Genomic DNA, 18,337 nt, shown 5'->3' with positions numbered 1-18,337 from the left:
CCAATAGAAATATAATCTGGTTAGAGTGTTCATTGGACACAGGAAAATTTAGCATTTGTTTAAGAATTATGATAACAACAGAGTTAGAGTTAAAAATGAAAGGACTTCCCTTGAGTTGGTAATAAAGAAGGTGATACCAGATGGACTCTTCTAGTGGCTTTTAGAGGTGGTGTCACAGAGTCCATGATTCAAGTAAACAGCGGAGAAATTGTGTTTTTCGGTGCATAGCTCTTTCTGAGAAAATGCAATAAGATACTATCTTGCTGATGCTCTCCTATGATGTGATCTCATTCCACAGAGGTGCTTCTTGTAGGGAGTAATTATTTGTCACTAGAGATAAGCAACCCAAGAAGAGCCTTCTGACCTAAAAGAAGAATTCTGTGAATAGACTCTAACCCATATACATATACATATATATATATATATATATATATTTTTTTTTTTTTTTTTTGCGGTACGCGGGCCTCTCACTGCTGTGGCCTCTCCCGTTGCGGAGCACAGGCTCCGGACGCGCAGGCTCAGCGGCCATGGCTCACGGGCCCAGCCGCTGCGCGGCATGTGGGATCTTCCCAGGCCGGGGCACAAGCCCGTGTCCCCTGCATCGGCAGGCGGACTCTCAGCCACTGCGCCACCAGGGAAGCCCTAACCCATATTTTTAATAAAAAAGGAATTATCATCTTGCTGATCAGATTCAGGATAGAGACGCAGCTTTCAAAAATTCACGGGAACACTATGTGAGTTAAAGCAAGTGTGTTTGTGAGGGTTGGTGATGGTGGATAGTTCTCTTCACTCTTGGCCAAGCAGAGAGAGGATTTATTTCCAACTCTGACTCGGGAGGACATATTGCTACAAAAAGAAATAAAAAAATGCCTGGGGATCAAAAAGAGTCAGACTCCTTGCCTTTTGCTATTTCTCCATGTTTTTCTTGGTCGTTGTTAATACTGGGGCCAGATTCTCTGGAGAACAGGAATCTTTTCATGTAGTAGACACTTAAAAATATCTCTTGAATGAATGTTGAATGAGAGTAGACAATTTGGAAGAACAGTCAGGACTCTGGATTATTTTTTCTCTGTTAAAGGGTTAATTTTGGGCTTCCCTGGTGGCGCAGTGGTTGAGAATCCCGCAAGGGTTCGTGCCCCAGTCCGGGAGGATCCCACGTGCCGTGGAGCGGCTGGGCCCGCGCGTCCACAGCCTGTGCTCTGCGGCGGGAGGGGCCACAGCAGTGAGAGGCCCGCATACCGCAAAAAAAAAAAAAAAGGGTTAATTTAAAAAATCCCCGCCCACATTTTCTGTAGTGAATTGCTGATGCAGTCATAAATTGGGCCACGGAATTTTGACACTTGCTGTTAAAGTTAACGTCAGATAACAAAGGCGTATCTATGCTAAACTTAGAGGTACCTAAGTTCAAGTTGAGAACCATTAAGAATAGAGTCAAATAACCTTTTTTTTTTATATGAACATTGTTTTACTGAATATGCCTAGTTTAGAAAAATAACTAATGCAGAAAAGCGAATGATGCATATGTGCTTTCCAAATAGTTTAATTGAGTTTTAAAATATTTTAATTCACCAGTGAAAGGACACAAGATGAAATACTGACATGTTTTACCTCTGTAGTTATTAACAGCAATTTTTCAATAAAATTATTAGAGCAAACTATTTTTTATAAAACATATTATTATAAAATAATCTTAGTCCTCATATATTAAACTTAGCAGATATTTGTTTTTATAAAAGTTCAAGGCCTTTATATTTCAAAATTACAAGCAGTGAAGAGATTGTGTAAAAAGTCTATTATTCATGACAGAAGGTTTGAGGATACAAACCTTTTAATCTAAGTCAGGCATTAAAAATATTTTGACATATGACCTGGTTTTTTTTTTTTTTCAGTTCAATTTTCAGAAATTAAAGGAATAGCATGAAAGAGTGAAAGTGTTTTGAGTATACAAATAAAAATAGAGAAAACAAGCTAACAACTGGAATGGTAAAAAAATCTACTTACACATACATGCCTTTGACTTATTACCTACACACCTAAGGCATTAACAGTTCATTTTTTACCTGACCATAAAGGTTAGCTTCTAGGGACTATTTCAAACTTCCACTAAGACTGCTAGTTATGACACAAACAGTTAGTAAACTAAAACCACCTCTTCTGTTTAGAACTGCTACTAAACATCTTGTAAGTGATAAGAACCTCCCAGTACAAACTGGGGCCCTCAAATGAAAATGGTACAACCAAGAGAAATAAAGATTAATATCTAAATTAAGGTAACTGAGCTAGTGCGTATTTTTAGTTTAATGAGTACTTTTACCTTAACTTTGCTGAAGCCTAAACAGTATATTACACATTTTCTACCTAGACTTATTCTGCATACACATAATCTTGGACCCTACCAATAAATTAGTCTCGGGCATAAGTGATACCCACAGTGCAATAGTTTTAAGAGTTAAAATGGCCCCAGAAATGAACACTGCTGATGGTACTGAGTTACACATTTCAGAGTGACACCTTTTGTCCTTTGATATCATTTCCCAACAAGGTTATCATTGAAACTTCTTCCATTCGAACGAATTGTATTTCTCGGTCAGCTAAAGTAGCTGACAACACAGTGTGAGTTGACATGTAGCTCTAGGTCCTTCCTATTTTTTTTTTTTTTTTTCTTTTCAGAGTTCTCTTAAAAGATTTTAGTTATCTGTCATCAGGCCCGAGTTTAGATTCTCCCGAGCCAAAGCAGCTTGGAATGTGTTGGTGAAGAGGACACTCCAGACAGGACAATATGCCTGTCTGCGGGGTGAGCGTGAGGGTGAGGGCTCAGAGGTTGGAGCAGTATTGCTTCGGCTGGTGTAAGCCCTGGAGAGAAGAGGGGAGCCCCTGGGAACGGATCCTGGTGCTGAAAGCGTGCACTTCAACCTTTCAGTTTGTACACAAGCCTCAGAGCAACAGCATTATCTGGCAGTTGGCCTTCTTACGCCTAATTTTCAACCCACAAGTAGGAGTGAGGTTGTTGAGGATATCCTCACCCTTAGAGTTATTCACTTTTCATAATGACTCTACTTAGCACGTTAGGAGGGAGCGCTGATGTCTAAGTGCCCATCTGCTCCGTAGTCATTACTGTGCACCCTTCAATTAAGCAGTCCAGATTATGAGTTCTTTTAAGATAAACTGAAAGTGATTACGATGGTGGTTGCATGGGTATGTACATTTGTCAAAACTCATCTAACACTTCAAATAGGCGAATTTGTAAGTAAGTTATACCTCAATAGAGCTGATTTTAAAAAATATTTAGGAATCTCAGAGTGTGAAGAATGGCTTCATAAAATAAGAAAGCTGCTGTCATAAGAGGCATGCTAATTTCTGTTATTGTTACAGGAATAAACTTTTCTGAGTAGAGTTAACCGTTTATAATAAACAGTAAAACTAGCCCATAATTGGTGCATTTTACAATGATTATATAAAAGAGCATACTCCCTTTTTCACCTTTGTATCCCTATGGATGTGTATGTTGCACAACACACAGTAGGTGCTCAATAAATATTTGTGGAATAATTGATGTCTGAAGCTATAATCAGTAGCATATAAAATGGCATTATGCATCATCTTAAAATATCTTTTAGAAATGTATAAAGCAAAGGGTAGTATTCATTTAATCAGTCTAGAGCTGAAAAGATATTTTTGAACTTCTTTGTTAAATATCCTTTAACACTATCAGAATTTTCTTGCTATTTGGCAATATCAGATGCTTGATGTACAACATCAGAAGTAAGAATCCAAGCTCATTCCAGTGTGCTGGAGTCTGATTTGTCCTCTTAGCAGAACCAAGGGGTTTCCTGTCTATTTAATTTTGAGTATATCATGCTTTCTGCAACCTGATACATAACTATATGCTTACTTGGGGGATAAGTGGGAAAAATAACAAGACTTGAAATCCTCAGTCTTTGTTTATTCAAGAGAGTGGTGGCATGAGTGGGGTGAGTGTGAGAGAAGCTTTCCCCCTTATACACAGAAATAATGCTGTGTTGCATAAGTCATAGCTGTTTTGAACAATATGACGAAGCATACTGAAGGAAGGATTATGCCTTGATTTATGAAGAAGGCTTTGCCAATTTGGTTGCTTTCACAAAACATTTATTTTAAGTGATTTAAATTATGGAATCTAAAGAGACAAAAAAAAATAGTGAAAGGGAATAGGTGAATCTTCGCTTTGGTTGAGGGAGGATGATGGATGAGGATCACCATGTTTATTTGGAGAAAATAAAATATTTAGGGGGAGGTGTCCAGCTGGAGGCTTTTCTGCTTATTTTGCAGCTCAAAGCAATAGTTAAGATTGAAACTCAGTTGAGTATCTGACAATTCAGAACACAGACCTGGAGAATATATGAATGAAGGAAGAAATGCCTTTTGCTTTCTGCACTGTGTTTGGCTCTCCCCTAAACACACTATAGGGGAAGGCGCTGGAGCCATCGTTTTGAAAATCCTGCATCAACGATAGTAAATATTTCACATAATTAACTGAAAGAGTTTCTTGAAATATTTATAAATTAAGACTTTTTCCTAGAATGTTTCCAACCAGATGTTAGTTCCAATTATATTTACCTTGTTTTCTTACAGCAAAGTCTTGTCTGAGTACGTAAAATCACTTGACTTAATTTTTATGTAGACAGAAAGGAGATAAATGAATACAGATTAAGCACTGTAGTCATCATGAACACCCTGTGGCTTAAAGTTTGGACCTAATGTTCTCTCATACTAATTATGTTGACTCTCATCATAGACTCATTTCATTTTCACAGTTTTCTCCACTACACTATAAACTGCTTCATGGCTGGGACGAGTTTAGTTCTCTCTGCACCACACACAATGTCTCCTACATAATATGATGCTCATTGAATATTTCTGAAGTGATGAAATGAATAAATTACCATATAAATGCATATGCATGTGCACAAGTTCTTACTGTGGTTAAACACATCAACTATTTCCATTCTCTCTTTTTTCCTTTTGACTACTAGTATCCTCCAAGAATAAGATGAGCACATGACTTCTCAGAGAGTTTCCATTTTTCAATTTTTCTTGCAGCTACTTTTGACCATATGACTAAGTTCAAACCATTCCTATCTGATCAAAAAGAATGTTTTGATATTTCCAACGGAGGACAAGCTACTTGGGTTTCCACTCTTTTCTCTTCTTATGAACTGGAACCCTAACTTGATTGTGAGTCAGCTCCAAACATGTGGAGGAGGATAAGGTTCTGAGAGATGACAGAACATGAAGATGCCATGACTCTGGACCTCTAAATGACAACTTGCAGCACAACTATCATTCAACCTGGACCACCCAAACTGGAACAAGAGACATAAGTAAACATCTATTTCATTTAATCTGTTTTACTGGGGAGTCTTTGTTATAGTAGCTTAACTTGTACACTAATATATTGTTTGTGAGTATATAGTATATACATACAGTCACGTACCTATGAATTGAATTAAAAGCAAAAGGAAGAAAACTATCTAAATGACCCCATTTTTAAAAAATCTTTTGCTATTATTTACTTCATGTGAACATATAATAATTACATACTAATTCACAATTTTTAAGACTGAAAAATAGACTAGTATACAGTAAAGAGTTGAAAGTTTGTTGACTTTGAGCTTATGCAATCTTTCTGAGCCTCATGTCCAACATGTATGCTTTGAGCTCTAAAATTTTATTTATCTTTAAAATTCTATGGATTCTTCTTAATATTATAGTAACACAAATTTTTAAGAATCCCAGTGGGATAACTTCCCGATGAACTTGCACATAACGAAACTATTTCCAAGCTTAACCACAGGGCTCATTAGAAAGAACTACATGCTCACCTGGAGTATTCGCTCTATGGTCAATCATGGACATGTAAACTTATATTCCATTATTTAAAAGGATGAATAACAAGGTGCCCAGTAGTTTTCTTAAGTCTTTTCCCTTTGTGATCCTGTTTTTGGATTCCCCTCTCTCTATCTGTAAGACCAACCCAAGAGAATTTATACTAGCATAGATGTAAGAAAGATGATAATTAAACTTTTCACTGTTCTCTACATTTTTTGACATCTGAATTGAGAATATTTATTATACTCTTAAGTGTATCAAAGGTTTGCATTCTTTTAAAAAATTCTCCCAATATTTGTCATTCCAAAATTATTGTGAAACTCTATAAATATTAAAATAATTTTATGCAAGGCAATTGTGGTGGTTCAGTGGATAATACAAAGAGATTTCAGACATGATTCCTATCTTTAAAGTGCCTACAGACTCATGAGAAAATAGAGTACACACACAAATAAAAATGAAAGGTAATGTTAAGGATCTTTTTTACTTGAGGAGATCAGATATGAAAGAGGAGTGAAATGGGGAAGCTGATGTTTTAACAGTCAGTGTAGATTTGAAATGGATCTTGAGGTATGAAGGGGCCTTAACCAAGAGCCCTGAAGTGTGGAGCCAGATGGAGACAAGGTGGAAACATTTCTGTCGTATTTGCAAAGCTAGAAGGAGCCTGGTTTAGCTGAAGCAGCTGGCTTGGATAGGGCAGATGTGGAATTTAGGCTTCTTGGATTGTTCTGGGCCAAATCAACTCAGTTCTTGAAAATGAACTTGAAGACTATGGATTTCATTCATTTTTTTAAGGAAAGAAAGGTACATGAACAACAGCTTCTAAGGAGGATTAATTTCAGACCATTATGTTAAGGGGATTAGAGTAGACAAACTGAAGCCAGATAATTAAATTAGGGGAAAATTGTGGGTTACCAAGGCTGGAGGAGATATAGATTTGAACTAGAGGAAATGGCAGAATGCATGACTCTTAGAACCTTATTCTGTTAACAGTGAATTTTAACGTGTGTGTGTGTGTGTGTGTGTGTGTGTGTGTGTGTGTGCGCGTGTGTGTTTGGTTGCTTTTTTATGTTCCTTCTGCTGCCCTTCCTTAATTGAGCTGCAACTTATGTTAACCCTGAATCTTTCATGGCTTTCTCACATTGAGAATTCTTTTTCCTGTTTCTATAGTTTATTCACATATAGTATTTAAAAATTTATTTATTTATTTATTTATTTATTTTGCAGTACACGGGCCTCTCATTGTTGTGGCCTCTCCCGTTGTGGAGCACAGGCCCCCGACGCGCAGGCTCAGCAGCCTTGTCTCACGGGCCTAGCCGCTCCGCGGCATGTGGGATCTTCCCGGACCGGGGCACGAACCCGTGTCCCCTGCATCGGCAGGCGGACTCTCAACCACTGCGCCACCAGGGAAGCCCTAAATTTATTTTTATTGAAGTATAGTTGACTTACAATGTTTCAGGTATACAGCGAAGTGATTCAGTTGTATATGTATATATATTTTTCAGATTCTTTTCTATGATAAGTTATTACAAGATATTCAGTATAGTTCCCTGTGCTATACAATATGTCCTTGTTTATCTGTCTTATATATAGTAGTTTTTATCTGTTAAATCCAAATTCCCGATTTATCACCCCTTCCCTTTCCCTTTTAGTAACTGTAAGTTTATTTTCTATGTCTGTGAGTCTATTTCTGTTTTGTAATCATTTGTATCACTTTTTAATATTCCACATATAAGTGATATCATATGGTATTTGTCTGACTTACTTCACTTAGTATGATAATCTCTAGGTCCATCTATGTTGCTGCAAATGGCATTGTTCTTTATGGCCATGTAATATATATATATATACACACACACACACACACACATACATACACACACCACATCTTCTTTAACCATTCATCTGTCAATGGACATTTGGTTGCTTCCATGTCTGGGCTATTGTAAACAGTGCTGCTATGAACATTGTGGGTGCATGTATCTTTTCAAATTAGAGCTTTCATCTTTTCTGGGTATATGCCCGGGAGTGGGATTGCTGCATCATATGGTAACTCTACTTTTAGTTTGTTGAGGAACCTCTGGACTGTTCTCCATAGTGGCTGCACCAATTTACATTCCCACCAACAGTGTAGGAGGGTTCCCTTTTCTCCACACCGTCTCCAGCCTTTATTATTTTTGATAGCCATTTGAGAATTCTTATTTTATTAGTTGTACCAGTAAAAGTAGTACTAGTAGCTATCACTTGATAATAGCTTTTGATGATCACTTACCATGTGCCACACACATCTTAAGCAATTTACATGTATTATAATATGCATTACCATATGTAAATTACATGTCGAACCATATGAAATTGCCATTCTTACAGGTAAAAAAGTGAAGAGCTGTGACTTCATATGGTTCACTTAATCCTCAAAATAATCATATGAGTTAGTTCCTATTATTATTTGCATTATTTAATGCATTATTTGCATTATTATTTGCAAGGAAACTGAGGCATAGAGAGCTTAATCTCCCTAAGGTTGTAAAACCAGTAGGTGGCAGAGCTAGGATTCAAACAGAAAAAGTGTTGCCCTAGAGTTCGCGCTCTAAACCACCTGTTATTGGCTTATATTGCACCAACCCTTATATCTTATGTAATCCTCCCAACAATCTTGGGAAATAGATACATACCCATTTGCAAGATATGAAAAGTGAGACACAGAAGAGTAACTTGCCCACGGTTAGTCACCTAAGGAGGAAAGGTTAAGATTTGAATCCAGTTCTGTCTGACTCCAGAAATGTTAACATTCAACCTTCATACTATACATGGAGGGAAGAGGTAAGATTGGGATCCTCTTGGCTACCTATTGGTGATTTCAAGGGATTGTTCTAACATCCTTTACATCATTCCACTTTCCCACTTAACTTATGTGTCTTGTCAACAACCGAAAGTGTTCCACACCTGCAATCTTACGTTTTGAAATTCTTTCTTGACACTACAACTCTATCTCTAGCACGTCTACTAAACATGCCTTTGGCTTTAAATTGACATCAGTTCCACACTTTACTTTACTCATCTGTTATCCTTTTTCTGGTTTCACTTCATACCCAAATCATAATGGATACTACAGCTATTTTGTCTTTACTTTCCTTATTATTTTCAATTTCTTAATGCCACTGACAGGGTTGTTTCACTTTGCTAGTTAATTCTCACCCTGGTTCAACCAAACTATCAGTTTTCTCTAATCTTGTTCTCAGGCAATTTGGATATACCTGGAGAAAATTACAGAACCACGTGGATTGCCTTCAGTATAAACGTATGATTTCCAATCTAAGTTGAACCCTTGATACTATACAGTGGCCTTTTTAAAGGTCATTTAACTCATTTACCTCATTTTTAGTCAAGTTTCCAAATACATGCAGAAGTTGTTTTCAGCTGTTTCTTCTGTTCTCAACCTGCCAATTCCTTTCCCACTCTTTTCAATCTCAATCCCTAATTCAGTGATAAATTAAAATTTTATGTTCCCTTCATTTTATGACCATGTTGGCTTACCTCTTTCTCAACCAAATATTTCATCCTACTCAGAAAAAAAAAGTTGCTAGCAACTTCCCCTTCCCTCCAAAGATAACGCTTCTCCCAAAGTTTCTTCATCAATCTCCCACTCACTATATTTTTTTCTAAATTAAAAATAATTTTTTAAATTTTATTATTTGTCTGTGTAGGGTCTTAGTTGTGGCATGCAGGATCTTTTACTGCAGTGCACGGGCTCTCTAGTTGTGGCATGCAGGTTCAGTAGTCACAGCGTGCGGGCTTACTTGCCCCAGGGTATGTGAGATTTTAGTTCCTTGACCAGGGATCGAACCAGCATCCCCTGCATTAGAAGGCAGATTCTTAACCACTGGACCACCAGGGAAATCACTCCCACTTATTTTAAAGAAATCTCTTGTTGTTGCTTAAAAACATACTCAAGGCTTCATCCACTCCTTCCGAAAAAGAAAAACAAATCTGCCCTTGATCTGGATTCTGTGAAGACTTCTCTAGTTAAAGTTGCCAGCTCTGCCTGAGAGCCATAAAGTGTTCGCATGACTTCCCCGGCAGTCCAGTGGTTGAGACTTCCGTACTCCCAATGCAAGGGGCATGGGTTTGATCCCTGGTTGAGGAACTAAGTTCCAGCAATGCCACGTGGCACAGCCAAAAAAATAATAATAATAAATAAATAAAGTGTTCTCCAACTAATTCCTGAACCACTTCTCTGTCTTAGCTCTTCTCACAAAATGCTTCCTCAACTTCTCTAGGTCTTTCTCAACTCTCATCTCAAACTTTATTTGCAATTTAGAACATCACCTTGCTTCTTATCCCGTGAACTCAGAATTGTCACTATTTTAATCTGCTTTTTCTTAATGCTGCTTTTTTTTTTTTTTATAGAAAAACATAGACTCCCTACTGAAAGATTCTCCAGGTATATGACTGGGATGCAAATAAGTCTTTCACTACCTGCCACCGTAACTCCTTCCTTAATTAAACTCTCAAATCCATCCCAAGAGTGGTCTACATTGTATTGCCTACTCTTAAACTGACTTTGATGTTTCATTCTCTTGCACCTGGTTTTATTCTCACCACTCTAGTGAAACTACTCTTCCTAGAATAACCAATGACCTTCAAGTGGAGTTCCCAAATCAAATTCATTCATTTAATTTTTTCGATCTTTCCGCTGTGTAGTCAAATCATCCTTCTCCAATATTTCTCTTTTCTGTGTTCTTAGATAACACTATCATTTCTTAATTAATTCCGTAAAGATTTTGAGCAATTTTTTAAAACATTTTTATTGGAGTATAATTGCTTTACAATGGTGTGTTAGTTTCTGCTTTATAACAAAGTGAATCAGCTATACATATATCCCCATGTCCCCTCCCTCTTGCTTCTCCCTCCCACACTCCCTATCCCACCCCTCTATGTGGTCACAAAGCACCGAGCTGATCTCCCTGTGCTATGCGGCTGCTTCCCACTAGCTAGCTATTTTACATTTGGTAGTGTATATATGTCCATGCCACTGTCTCACTTCGTCCCAGCTTACCCTTCCCCCTCCCCGTGTCCTCAAGTCCATTCTCTACGTCTGCGTCCTTATTCCCATCTTGCCCCTAGGTTCTTCATGACCATTTTTTTTTAGATTCTATATATATATGTTTTAGCATATGGTATTTGTTTTTCTCTTTCTGACTTCCTTCACTCTGTATGACAGACTCTAGGTCCATCCACCTCACTACAAATAACTCAATTTCGTTTCCTTTTATGGCTGAGTAATATTCCATTGTATATATGTGCCACATCTTCTTTATCCATTCATCTGTCGATGGACACTAGGTTGCTTCCATGTCCTGGCTATTGTAAATAGAGCTGCAATGAACATTGTGGTACATGACTCTTTTTGAATTATGGTTTTCTCAGGGTGTATGCCCAGTAGTGGGATTGCTGGGTCGTATAGTAGTTCTAATTTTAGTTTTTTAAGGAACCTCCATACCGTTCTCCATAATGGCTGTATCAATTTACATTCCCACCAACAGTGCAAGAGGGTTCCCTTTTCTCCACACCCTCTCCAGCATTTATTGTTTGTAGATATTTTGATGATGGCCATTCTAACTGGTGTGAGGTGATACCTCATTGTAGTTTTGAGTTGCATTTCTCTAATGATTAGTGATGTTGAGCATCCTTTCATGCATTTGTTGGTGATCTGTATATGTTCTTTGGAGAATTGAGCGGGTTTTATATTACAGGCAATATGTTAAGCTCTAGGGATAGAGAGATAAACTAGATACACTTCTTGTCCTCAAGAAACTGATAATCTAATGAGGGAGAGAGACAAGAAAATCAACTTTACAATATAATGTATTAAATGCTATAATAGAGCATAAAAAAGCTGAAGGGGATGTGGTGGTGCAAAAAGAATAAAAGGACAGTTTCTTGGATTGGGAGTGCTTTTCTTATTTCTTCTGTTAACCACATCTGCTAATTTATCTTCTCTTCCTGCTCCTTAAATATTATCATTCTCTGGAGTTATCTTTTCACTTCTCCCCTCTTCTTTTCTAACACTACTTTATCTTTACTTTTGAAATATCATCCTATTTTACCTTACCTTACCTTAGTGTCCAACTCAATATTAGTAGCTCACTTCTATTCGCCAAGTTTAAGACCAGTTTTTGCCTCCTGTAATCTCTTTAATATTAAAAAAATATGCTTGTTTGCTTTCCTATAAAATTTGTTTTTGATCCGAGTTGCCTTTCTTGGCTAATGGTTTTTTCTATTTGGTCCCCAAGATAATGACCTCACATTAATCTGGGATACCACTGTGTTGTTTATGTATTTGAATCCCTAATTAGGTAATTAGTTACTTAAAGATGGACACTTTGCTCCTTTCATTTTTGAATGAACTCTGCCTGGAATATTTAAGTCTTAATGTTGTTTATGTAAATGAATGTATGAAGATAAGAAAATAGATTAAGAATTATTAGCAACATGTTAGGAATCATAGGTGATGTTCAGGTTTGAGTCTTGGTAATGAGAAGAAAGGTCATATCATCAATACTGAGTGAAAGAAGGAAGAAACGTAAACTCATGGTTTGCTTTTATTATTTTTAGGTTGGATGTATTGGTGAAGCTTGCATGTAGAAAGATTCAGTTTATATTTGGAAATATATGTAAATATAAAAATATGTATATATAATATATAAGCTCTGGACTTGACAAAGAAATTTGGGCACGCTCACTGAAGAAAGAGATGGGAATGACACCTTTAGAACTTGAATACAGGTAAATAGAAAAGGAGAAATGGCTCAAAACTTTTAACAATGATCAATTGCATCATTTTGGTACCATTATAGACATAGAGACTTCCAGGGGGATTTTATACATATGGTGTTTTGGGTCAAAGTTGAATATCCATGGTGGAAAAGTCCCTGAAGATACATTTTGACAATTAAGGAGAAGCTAAAGAGACAACTCTTGGACTGAAATAGTGTCCAGTCACAAAAATCAAAATTGATAGGAGAACGGTGTTTGGTTTGACAACAGTCAAGAAAAGAGATTTTTGTAAGGAGGTGATCAAACATATTGAAAGAAATTAAAGCTTAACCTGAATGAGGTGGAAAAGAGAAACACTAATTGATTGTCACATTTGATTGAGTGACCTTGTAGAACAAAACTACAGTAGAATGATAAGGGCTGCACAATGACAGGTAGCAGGTAGTTGAGGAGAAACAAGTGATGGAGGTGGTGAACACAAAGCACCCTTCAAAGAATTTGGCAGAAAATGGAAGGAGAAATATAAGATACTAACTCAAGGAGTAATGAAGCCAAAATATTTTGATTTTATTTAAACTTCCTTTCCTTTTTTTCTTTTTTCTTTTTTTTTTATTTGGTGGGAATGGGGTAGGGAAGGGAGTCCTACTCTGTTCACAGGTTGATTGAAAATAGGTGGAGTAGAAGAGAAAGATGAAAAGGGATAATTGAGCATGAACCAAATTTAATGAATAGCTATCTTGGAAGATGCTCTTGTGTTAAACATAGCCCAGCTGGTGGTGGGTAAGTCTATTCATAAGAGCCAGGCTGCAAATAGCTTTCTCGAGGGCATAATGCTACTTTGGTGGCCTGAGTCCAGGATTCTAAGGTGATTTTTTTTTCTTAAGTTGGGATGTTCAAGCATGTAGAGATCTAATCCTACCCGTGACCTTTACATACCTTATTTTGTGGTTTTAAAGAAGATGGATCGAGGCAGTGAATAGAAACATAGCATCACAGTTCACATGCTCGCTAGCACATAGCAAACATGATTTGTAATCTTGATTATTTTAGCTTTTTTTTTGCCAACAGTTTATGTGGGGAACACAAAATTAGTATTCACTCAGTGCAAACCATAGAGATTTTATCAAGGGTAATAAAATAATTAAAATCTTCTGGAGAAATTGAAGGAACTACATTAATATCTGATGGTAAATTGCCTTTGTGAATACTAATTCATTGATGCTAATTTAATCTATCAACTTTTCCATGTGAAGCCTCTCTTACAAAACAAAGAATTGGCTGGTGTTATTATGTTTTATCATATTAACAGCACTCCGGTATTTATATATATTCTCTAGTTTACAGGAAAGTTTTAAAACATTTCATTCATTAGTAAGCAACATACATTAGCATGTATTTTTCTGATGATTTAACAAATTCATTCCAGAATTCATATTTATTTAAAAATACCCTTTTTCAAGTTATAATTTCATGTAACACTTAACTCATTCCTACATGTACAACATATTTGAGTTCTAGCATCTTCAAGCCTGTAAAATGCCTAGGACTGATTTAAGCTGTTTCCCACAAAAAGTTAAAATAATGATACCACATAATGAAACAATCTTTACCCAATACCTAACATTTTCACATCTTCAAATTAAGTTGTAAATAGAAATTATAAATTTTTTCATTACTGAGAAGTATGTTCATTTCTAACCCAGGAAAATGCATAGAAGTTTGTAAAACCATTCAGTGCTTAAGGAAAAAGTGGTTGTTTCTTGGTGCTGTCATCGTTTGTAAAGAGATTAATAGAAGTTGACAACATGTGTCATTTATGTGTCAGGCTGGCTAACAAAATCTTTTGATATGCAGAATTATTTGTCAGGTAACACCTTTCTAGTTCCTTCTTCACCTTTAAGTGGATCTATCTACTCTGGGTCATTCCTGTCTGTATCTGATAGCAAGGCTTAAGCACAGTTTAGCCCCATGAATTTTGCATCCCTCTTTTATTACCCTTTCTTAAAAACACTCAACAAATCTTACTTTTCAAGCATGTGTTAAACTTTCATCTGCAGCAGCACAGCAAAAATGAGGTAGAAGATGACACAAAGGATAGATTCTAGTCTCCAACTTGAACACTTTCAATCACTTGTATAATTCTTTTAGTTTGATATCTACCTCCTATTTCAATTTAAATGTATAATATATATATATATCTAATATCAAATATATAGTAATATATAAAATAATATCTAAAATTTAAAATTTGACTCACCAAAGACATGTTACCAAGAGCTTTCAATTTTATATAGGTATCTGCCCCAAGATAGTTTAGAGCTTCAACATTTCACAGACTAAAGGAAACAAGCAGACAACAAAAAAATCCACAAAAGAACAAATTTTTTTTCACAAATTCCAATCTTCTCCCTTGCTTTGTTTTCATTGTCTTGAAGGTCTTTATGGTAGTGCGGTTTTGTTAGAAGAAGATAAATCTGTGAACTTAGCTAAAAGTAATTTCTTGAAATATCTATTTTTTTTTTTTTTGGAGTGTTGTCACTGAATTCAATCCTATGTTTTCTGGGATTTGTAACAGTTAATGCAATTACTGTTCATTATGAATGTCACCATGCTTATATTTTGATGAGGTGTAAAATTAATATGTCACTGGTTTTAAGAGTCTATACTGAGTGATATAAGAAGTCAGAAGGGAAAACAGATTTTTGGACTATATCTTTTTGGCATAACTGTTTATTTAGAGAACTGTGTCCCTGATATTCTAAGTGGATATGTAAATCATTAGATCTTTTGTTACTTTGACTATTAATATTATTATTAGATGAAACGGACAGTCTTATCTATTTGGGAATTGCTGCCTCTTAGTATTTTTATAACAATTGATCATGCAGTGTTTTTTTCCTTGACTGGGAAAATTAAATTGTACCCATATGAGTTTCTAAAACAGGGTGTAAGCTTTTATAGGTAAAGGGAATAAATTTTCAGTGTGTTATAATATTAAAATTCTTAGAGTAAATTAGATATTTCAAGGGGGGAAAAAATCCCTGAATATCTTATGCCAGTGATTAAATATATTTGCCAACATCTCAAACTGAACTTGCAATTCTTTTTATAACTTTATCTGATTTTACATTCAATTTGATTTTGATAGATTTCAAAGTTACAATAAGTCATTTTAAAAAAAGATGTTCTCTTTTATGCTTATAGCCTATGAAAAACACTTTTAAGTTACATTGATTGAAAGATTCCTTTTTGTTCTGTTGAATACCTTTTCTTGAGCTGGCAATTAAAGGGTTATTTAATTGGAGAAGTTCAGAGTCAGATCAGTGTTCCCAGTGGCACATATCTTTAGCAGTAAGTGTGGAAGCCAACTCGGAAGAAACACGTTTGAAGCGGTAGAACTAATCATGCAGAAGCAATTTGCGATTTTCTCTCTCAGGCCAGATAAAACAGAGCATTATGACATTGGCTGCACCGAGCAAGGTCAATTTACTGTGAAAAGCCAGCTATAGACTCCAACTTCAGATAGACTTTTATCCTGCATAGCTAAAACCAGGATATACTCTACTGCTCACACTACAGAACAGAATGGGCAAAATGAAGTGGACAATTCAATTAAGATGCATCCGTATTTGTCACTACTTTTTTTTTTTTTAACTGTTTCAGGTAATCAGCTTGTAACTAGATCTCAAGATTTCTCCCACCCCCGGGAATGAAGTATAAATGCTTCATTTCATGTTCTGTACAGTAAAGTTTATTTTTTTTAGTGTTTTCAAATTTAATCGATAAGAATCTACCAATTACCTTTGAAGAATTCAATGCTGATTTTCCTTTATTGTATTTAATTATGTCTTAGCTTTAAAATGAAGATTTCTCTCAGAAATATACACAAGACTGTCTTTACAAAAATATAGCATATTAAAAGCATGAAAGAACTTTTTCAGTTTAGCATTTATGTAATGTGCTATATGAATGTGTAATTGTTATTCCTAATACAGGAACCACTACATAAGGATGATCCCACTTCTGTTGTACTAGATATAAAATCTGTATTAATTTTTGGAAATGATTGTATTTATGGGAACAATCATATAAATTGTTTGGCTAATCACAGTGAATAAACACAGTCTATTCTCTTAGCCATGAGGAAAAATACTCTCCTACCTTTTTTTTTTGGCTGATGTCCAGAGAAGATTATTCTTATGAAATATGAAACAAGAGTTTACCTTAATTAGCTGTTCAAGGATCCAGCCATCTGGGATATCCACGTTTAGTGCATTTAACTTTATTAAGTGCATCTGATAGACTCGTTGGGCCCCAATTTATGTTGGTAATGGTGCCAATAATCAATTCTATTCAAAATATCATGAAATTGGGATAGAACTTGTTCCCAGAAGCTGAGCCAGGAAGTAAATGAAGGTATGATTAAATGTCATTGTTATTATAGTTCATAGTAAAAAATATACATCCATGCCTAAGGCACAATAGCTCTACAAATTGATGTACTAGTCAACAGTTTTCTGGACCAAATTCTGGTACTACTGTTAAAAGTCTGCAGGTGATGGAACTCCACAGTGCCGACATTGGGTCCTGGAACATTGTAGAAGTCAGTCTTTTAATGTTTTCATTGGCTTACTGTGATGTTGAGGTCAGGCAGAACTCATTGGTCTCTTGCTTTTGCCGACCTAGTGATTGACAGTAATGCAATGTTCTTTTAGAATTTATGACTCTGGGTAAAGGACAAGTGAAATATGTGACTCAGGTCAAAAATGAGGACAAAGAATGTCAGAGATGAGGTGCTCATTTTAAATAGAAGTGTAGAGTCATTAATTTTTAATATTGTGTTTTCAAACTCAAACTTGAGATAATTGAAAACAGATATATTTTCCCCCTACAGAGACTAATGTTTTTGTTTAATGAGTCAAAAATTTATTCAAAATTTAAAGCACAGATGTATAAATTAATTTTGCTTTTTATTTTTCAAACTTAGGCATTTTCATTTGTATATTCACCTATTTCCTTTTTGCTTTGTGGGACATTTGTTCTCTCAGATAATCCTCCATAATTCAGGATCTATTGTGAATTTATAACAGGGCTGGTGGGTTGTAACCTTTGTGTTTCCATTGTACTATAGTACAATGTACAATAACTTAATTCTCTTCTAGATGACAAAATGTAATCCAGTCAGTGATTGCATATGCTATATTTTCACCCAAGTAAAATTTAGATTTTTTTAAAAATAGAGAATATTAAAATATAGATGGTTTTTATTTTGAATACGACTTTCGTACATGCATCTTGTCTGTAACTGTGATAGTTGTATACTGAAATAAATGATGTGATCATATCATAGTTCTCAGCCTTAGTAGAATCACCTGGCTAGATTCAAATTAAATTGTGATTGGTCTCACCCCACAAAATTGTAATTTACTTGGTCTGTGATACTTCCTGGCCACACTGTTTAGAAAGTAAAAGATGTCAACCATTTCTTGGTCTACATGACTCCAATTTACTCGTTAGTTCTTTGCAAATCTAAGGGCAAATATAAGTTTTAAAGAATATTTTCTCTATTATTTAGCCTGATCATTTATTCAGTTCATCTTACCTGAGTAGGCCCTAAATTATAATATTTTTCTCTTTGTGTTTGTATGTGTATGTATGGAGTATGTGTTTGTATATCTGTGTGTGGAGT

This window comes from Aethalodelphis obliquidens, unplaced genomic scaffold (assembly GCF_003676395.1).
Source record: "Aethalodelphis obliquidens isolate GAN/ISIS:26980383/991018 unplaced genomic scaffold, ASM367639v1 scaffold4, whole genome shotgun sequence".
In the NCBI taxonomy this organism is placed as follows: domain Eukaryota; kingdom Metazoa; phylum Chordata; class Mammalia; order Artiodactyla; family Delphinidae; genus Aethalodelphis; species Aethalodelphis obliquidens.
The sequence above is the reverse complement of the archived record's forward strand: the minus strand, read 5'-3'. Positions refer to the sequence as shown.